Here is a 6,000-nt window from a genome sequence, read left to right as displayed (position 1 = left end):
CACACACACACACACACACACACACACTCAAAGCGTGATGTGGTAGCTGCCATCAATTCACCAATCAAGGGGAGAACCAAACAAGAGTTTCAGATGCCACATGAGAATGATTGGTGAACGAGAAAGAATGGAAATAACATATGGAGATTGAACTGGTGAATGAATTGTGGGCTGTCACAGTTTGAACTGGTGTTGCCTGTGTGTGTGTGTGTGTGTGTGTGTGTGTGTGTGTGTGTGTGTGTGTGTGTGTGTGTGTGTGTGTGTGTGTGTGTGTGTGTGTGTGTGTGTGTGTGTGTGTGTGTGTGTGTGTGTGTGTGTGTGTGTGTGTGTGTGTGTGTGTGTGTGTGTGTGTGTGTGTGTAGGTCCTTCTTCAACCCACCAGATGTCCCCAGTTGTTATTTTGTTTGCCCCTCATTATCATGGATTGTTGTGTCTATTAGTCAATTGTCTTGACGAATAGAGTATTAAAGGTAACATATTATACCACCAGATGTGAGCCTGATTAGCCGTTACACTTATTTTTAGTTTTCAATCAGTAAAAAGTAACTGTTTTCCCAAGCAGCATCCAGTCATGTGGAGCCCACCCTTAAACCCCTTCTACTCCACCCACTGCCCCCACCTCGCACCCATAAAGGGGGGACATGGAACGCAGGCTGTTTGAGGTCTTCAGACACCGCGTGTCTCAAACCATAAAGGACCCACTTGCTTCTCAGTATCTACCATCAGGTTGGCCCTCGAGCATCTGCATTGAGAGCCGTCCATGAGGAGGGACAGGGGCGGCCTCCTGCTGCGATGCATTATAACGGCTGTACGTAATGCGGTCGGCCCCGTCTCTTTGTGTCGAACTGATCAGCAGAAGAGCACGCTCACAAGGAAGAAGGAGACTAGTAATGCGCCAAACTACATCCCTTCCATTGCTCGACACTCCCGACCGGCCTCCTTTTGTACAACCAGCCTCACTCACTAGATGTCCTCAGAAGACTCTAGGGTGCATGATGGCTTCATAAACTGTAGCTTGGCTCAGCAGTTGAATCTCAGCATCCTGCCCCTGACCCTGGACCATTTACTTTTTAAACTTTATTGTACAATACCGTTTTGTTTTACCCTTTTGTTTTTCCTACCTTTGTGCTATTCAGAATTATTTTGCAATATTGAGAATTTATTTATTGTAAATATCACTTATTCGATTTAATTTTACCTAATTTGATCCTTTTCTAGTTATTGCAAAGACAAACACAATTTAGATTCCTCTATTTTTCTTGCACATGTTTTGGAATGACAACAATGCTTCTTAAGTGGTAATTAAACCCCCTGTTTCAGCTCAAATTCATACACTTTGAGGTAAAACGTATATATAATTGGGCTGAGATATCTAGAAAGGAGGGGGAGTAGTTATCCACCGGGTATCTTACGACCCACGGCAGCTTTGTGATACTATTTTTCAAGCTTTTTACAAATGTTGTATATGAAATGTGCCTGCCCTGGGGAGGATCTACATACAGACTCCCTGTTCATGCCAGACTCGGTGTGCTCCCTTGTCCTCCATTGGCTCTTTCATCAAGGGTGCCCTGTCACCCTGGAGTGAACAGAACCCTTTCCTTCCTGCGTCTGCGTCTGAATTCCATGGTAATGGACAAATTGTCGTTTGTCTTCGCCTGTTCTGTCTGTGACCACATTATGACCCTCCGACAAGCTCCATCCAGTCTTCGGCAACCACTGCCTGTCCCAGATCTCCCTAGACTTTTTCAGCTGTCTGCCCCCTTCGGACAGTATCAACGCCATTTACATGGAGGTTGACACCGGCCAACTCTCTTCAGACGTTGGGTCTAGTGCGGCCCCCCAATCTCTGCAGAGTTCTGGAGGGCGTTCTGCAAGTTGCTGGGAGCCACAACCATCCTGTCACCAGTATTGCCCCCACAGACCAATGTCCTGTCAGAGCGTACAAAGCAGCACCTGGAGAGTGCTCTACGTTGTCTCGCCTCCCACTATCCCACCACCTGCAGCCAGCATTTGGCCTGGATGGAGTCTGCACAGGAGACCCTTCCCAGTGCTGCTCCTGGTTTTTCGCCGTTTCAGTGCTCCCTGGGAAACAAGCTACTTTTTTGCAGAGCAGAGGGAGGAGGTTGCAGTCTGCCCCTCTGCTCAAGTTCTTTTTTCAAGTTCCAGTTTTGTCCCACCGCCTCACAAGCCTTCCCACAATGCCTTGCCCTACGCCTATATTGCGTCTAATACAAACAGAGTTTGAGGCGTTGCCAAACCTGATAATGTGCTTGATGGGGACATGACCGTTTTCCAGTGTGGACTCACATGCAGACCGAAACCAGTGGCACACCTGCACTCAATGCCCTCCGGAAATGAAATAATTAGAGGAAAATCAACTATTGTCGTCATTTTTTTACATTGAAATAAATCAAATAGAGATTCTATTATATTTCAAGAGGCCTGGGCAGGCACCACGCAGATAGACGGCGTGCGTCATCACCTTCTGAAATGCAGCGTAAGCGTTTAGTCAACCCAAAGAATAAATTGAGCATGAGGGGAGAAGCCCCCCCCCCCCCCCCCCCCCCTTCTAGATGAAGAACCCCCCCCCCCCCCCCCCATCAGGTGTTCTCTCCTGACCTCTGACCTTCATGTGATTGACGACCTTGATCTTGGCAACTCCCCTGTGCGACCCTGCCCAAAAGTATCTGATGAGTTTATGAGCCGTCTTCATACATCTCAAAGGAGGCTCATAAACTCAGTCTGGAAAGAGTCCTAATGGCAGGGCATGGTCTGAATCTGAAGCCTATACTTCCTCAACCTCTTAAAACGCTGTAGTCTTTCTTTCGGTTAGAACGAATATAGAATTAAATCAATATTACCGAAATGATCATTTTCTGATGCATATTGCATACTTTGATGACCCTAACCCTCATAACATAACAAGTCAAAATGTTTTCCATCACTTTAACTTTCTTTCCATTTTGAAGCTCTCTATACGTCTCCACTGCAGTAAGGGTTCAGAATGGAGCTGAGATAATGGCCAGATGTTTAGGTCCCGCCATCCAGGTAATCCATGGAGGAGGAGGGCTTTAAATAGAAGCAAAACCTTCGCCTCTGACATAATAGGACCAACAGTTGCTCAGAATGAAAATACAAGAAAAAAGGGGGATCCTTATCGTATGGACGAAGAAGGTTGTCGTAAAGTGGTGAGGCTCGGGACATTTAACATTCAAAAGTGTTCAACCTAAACATGTGGTCAAGAGGGCACAGCCGGACGTAGCTCTTCTCCCAGGCTTGAATGTACTGCTAGAATGCGCTGTGAGGCTCTATCAGCGAGTAGCGCTGGGCTCCTGGCCTGGCTCTTTTAAAATAACTCTTCTTCTGCTCCCTCTCCCGTCCCCCATGCGTGTTGTGCAGAGCAGCCCGGTCAGCGGGGGGCTGCAGTCGTCACGGTGACTCAGGAGGACCTCCATTTGAAAAATTAAATGGTGGGAGGGAGGGGGGACTTTGGCAGAGTTAAATGAGGCCCCCAAGCAAAACATGCTGAGCTCAGCACATTCTCTACAATCTCAATCACCAAGGGAAGAGGCCGCTGATGTAATGGTGGCCCAGCCCGCGCTGCCAGGGCTTGGCAGGAGCGCAGAGCACGTCAGCACCGCCCTGCTGATGTAGCCCCGCCCTCCGCGCTGGCATTACACCACACATATATACCGCCACATATACTTTTACAGGCCTTTACATAAATACACAACGGCATACACAAACTCATGCACGTAGAGCGATACCATACATATATGCTTGCATGCATACGTATTACGCACACACATACACACGCGCAGGCGCACACACACACACGCATATGCACACTACAGGACAGGGTATGAATTATATGGTGCCATTCAGGGGGGTCTCGACTTTTTCATTAACCATATAATTGTTTTGCACTGTAGACCATCAATTATGTGCAGCAGCTATAGGGAACACAATTAACATTCAGAAAATATAGGTTTATGAATAACATTTGAGAAAAACAAGGTCTGGGATTCTTCCTGGACGAACGCCCAACCGATGGACGACCCAATTAGAAGCTGCCACTGTTGTAGGAGGCGTGTTCTAAAGCACTTTCTGCTCATTTAGATGTGTTCATAAAATGGCCTGTTGGGCCTTATCTTTAAACCATATCAAGGCCTTCAGATATATAATAGAATAAAATACAAAACGTTGGTCAAAGTGAAGATATTGCTTTGTAGATGGATGCTAGCAGTGGGGGCTAATAGAGAGCTATAGGGCCTCCCTGGTGAAAAGGGTTTGATTTTACTTCAAAAAATAATTGTATCTGAATAAACAATAATTACCTATTTAAAATGTGCGTTTTTAGAATGTACAATGACGTGTAATATGTCAACGTTAAATCAGTATATCTGGGTAAAAATGTGCAGCAAAATGTGCAGTGCAGCAGCGCAGCCAATATAGTTATACAATATATGCACATAGCAGCCTAAAGTTAGCCAATCAGTGTCCTCAAATCTGATGACTAAAGGTCATTTATCGGCCCAGGCCGACATTACGACGGTGAGCATGGCTACTCACGACACAGGACATCAGCTGCCCCTGAATCCAATGAGATCTCTCCCCCTTTGAGAGGAAACCTTTGGCGAGGAAATTGCAAATCTTTTGTGATTTTGTGTATGAAATGAGCCACACACTGTGGCGTTATGCTATAAATGTTCCAGAAGCTTAACCCTCTCTAGGACACGGACATAAAAATTGACTTCTGCCCTGACCAAGCTCCACACATCCACACAAACCTCTCCGCCGTGTCCCTCTGGCCTGAGGTGCGTCTGAAAGGCCCTCAGGTACGGTCTTGTTTAAGTAGCAGTGAAAACATTTTCCAGTTCCCTGGATGGTACCGTCCTTTTTATTTATGTTTATTCTGGGCAACGGCCCAATTGAAATGATGGTGACTGTGATAGCGGTGGGGTCAACTTAGTCGTTTGAGTTGAATTTCTGAGAAAAAAAATGTTTCACAAGTCTTTTTCTATTTAAGGGCGTTAAATGCATGCCCCCCGGACCACCTGAGAGGCTTTGAATAGGCATAGTGAACCAAAATAAGGGCCCCCAAAAACATTCTTCAAAAAGCCACCAAAAAGCTAGAATCGGCCCTGCCTACACATGCATGATCAATAGGCCTGTGGGCCTGTGTTAGATACACATGCACAGAGCAATATTTTATTAATTGTATGGAGTGAATCCCCAACCAATGAAATACAATGAAATATGTGTGTGTGTGTGTGTGTGTGTGTGTGTGTGTGTGTGTGTGTGTGTGTGTGTGTGTGTGTGTGTGTGTGTGTGTGTGTGTGTGTGTGTGTGTGTGTGTGTGTGTGTGTGTGTGTGTGTGTGTGTGTGTGTGTAAACAGGTCTGCATTGAACCTATTAAACCGTGAAGTTCAGTAGTGTCATTAACACAGTCATCTCTCCTCCAGCTCATCCTTCCTTCTGATCAGTGAATACCAAATAAACTATGCACCCTTTAAATATATTAGAGTGCACTATGAAAATAAATTACATGCGTCAAAAAGATTAGGTCTGAAAGGGACCTGGAAGTGTTTATTGTTATTCTGTATTAATATTCATATGGACAAGAGATGGTAAAAGAAAAGGCTGCCGCTCTTTCAGAATGGGGTCCCTGCTGCCTGCGGATGAGGTACACTTCAACTGCTTTTATGGGAGATATTCAGAAAATTCTGACTTTATTATTTCTCTAAAACCAAACAGACGAGTTGACAGGAAATAATATCAAACACGTCTCCTCGACCAGTCTCCATGGAAGGGATCACAGTGTGAACATGAGCGGTTGGTTGGTGATCGGTGAACTGCTGCCCCCTAGCAGTCACCGGGGGACGGTGGAAAACTGTCCAACAGTTGGAACCATTTATACGCATGCGTTCATATAAAAAAACATACACAATCGATCAGATTGTTTATTTCCGATTTCCGATTGGTTTATTATCAATACCA

This window comes from Gadus chalcogrammus, chromosome 9 (genome assembly GCF_026213295.1).
Source record: "Gadus chalcogrammus isolate NIFS_2021 chromosome 9, NIFS_Gcha_1.0, whole genome shotgun sequence".
Classification (NCBI taxonomy): domain Eukaryota; kingdom Metazoa; phylum Chordata; class Actinopteri; order Gadiformes; family Gadidae; genus Gadus; species Gadus chalcogrammus.
This window is presented reverse-complemented; position numbering follows the sequence as displayed.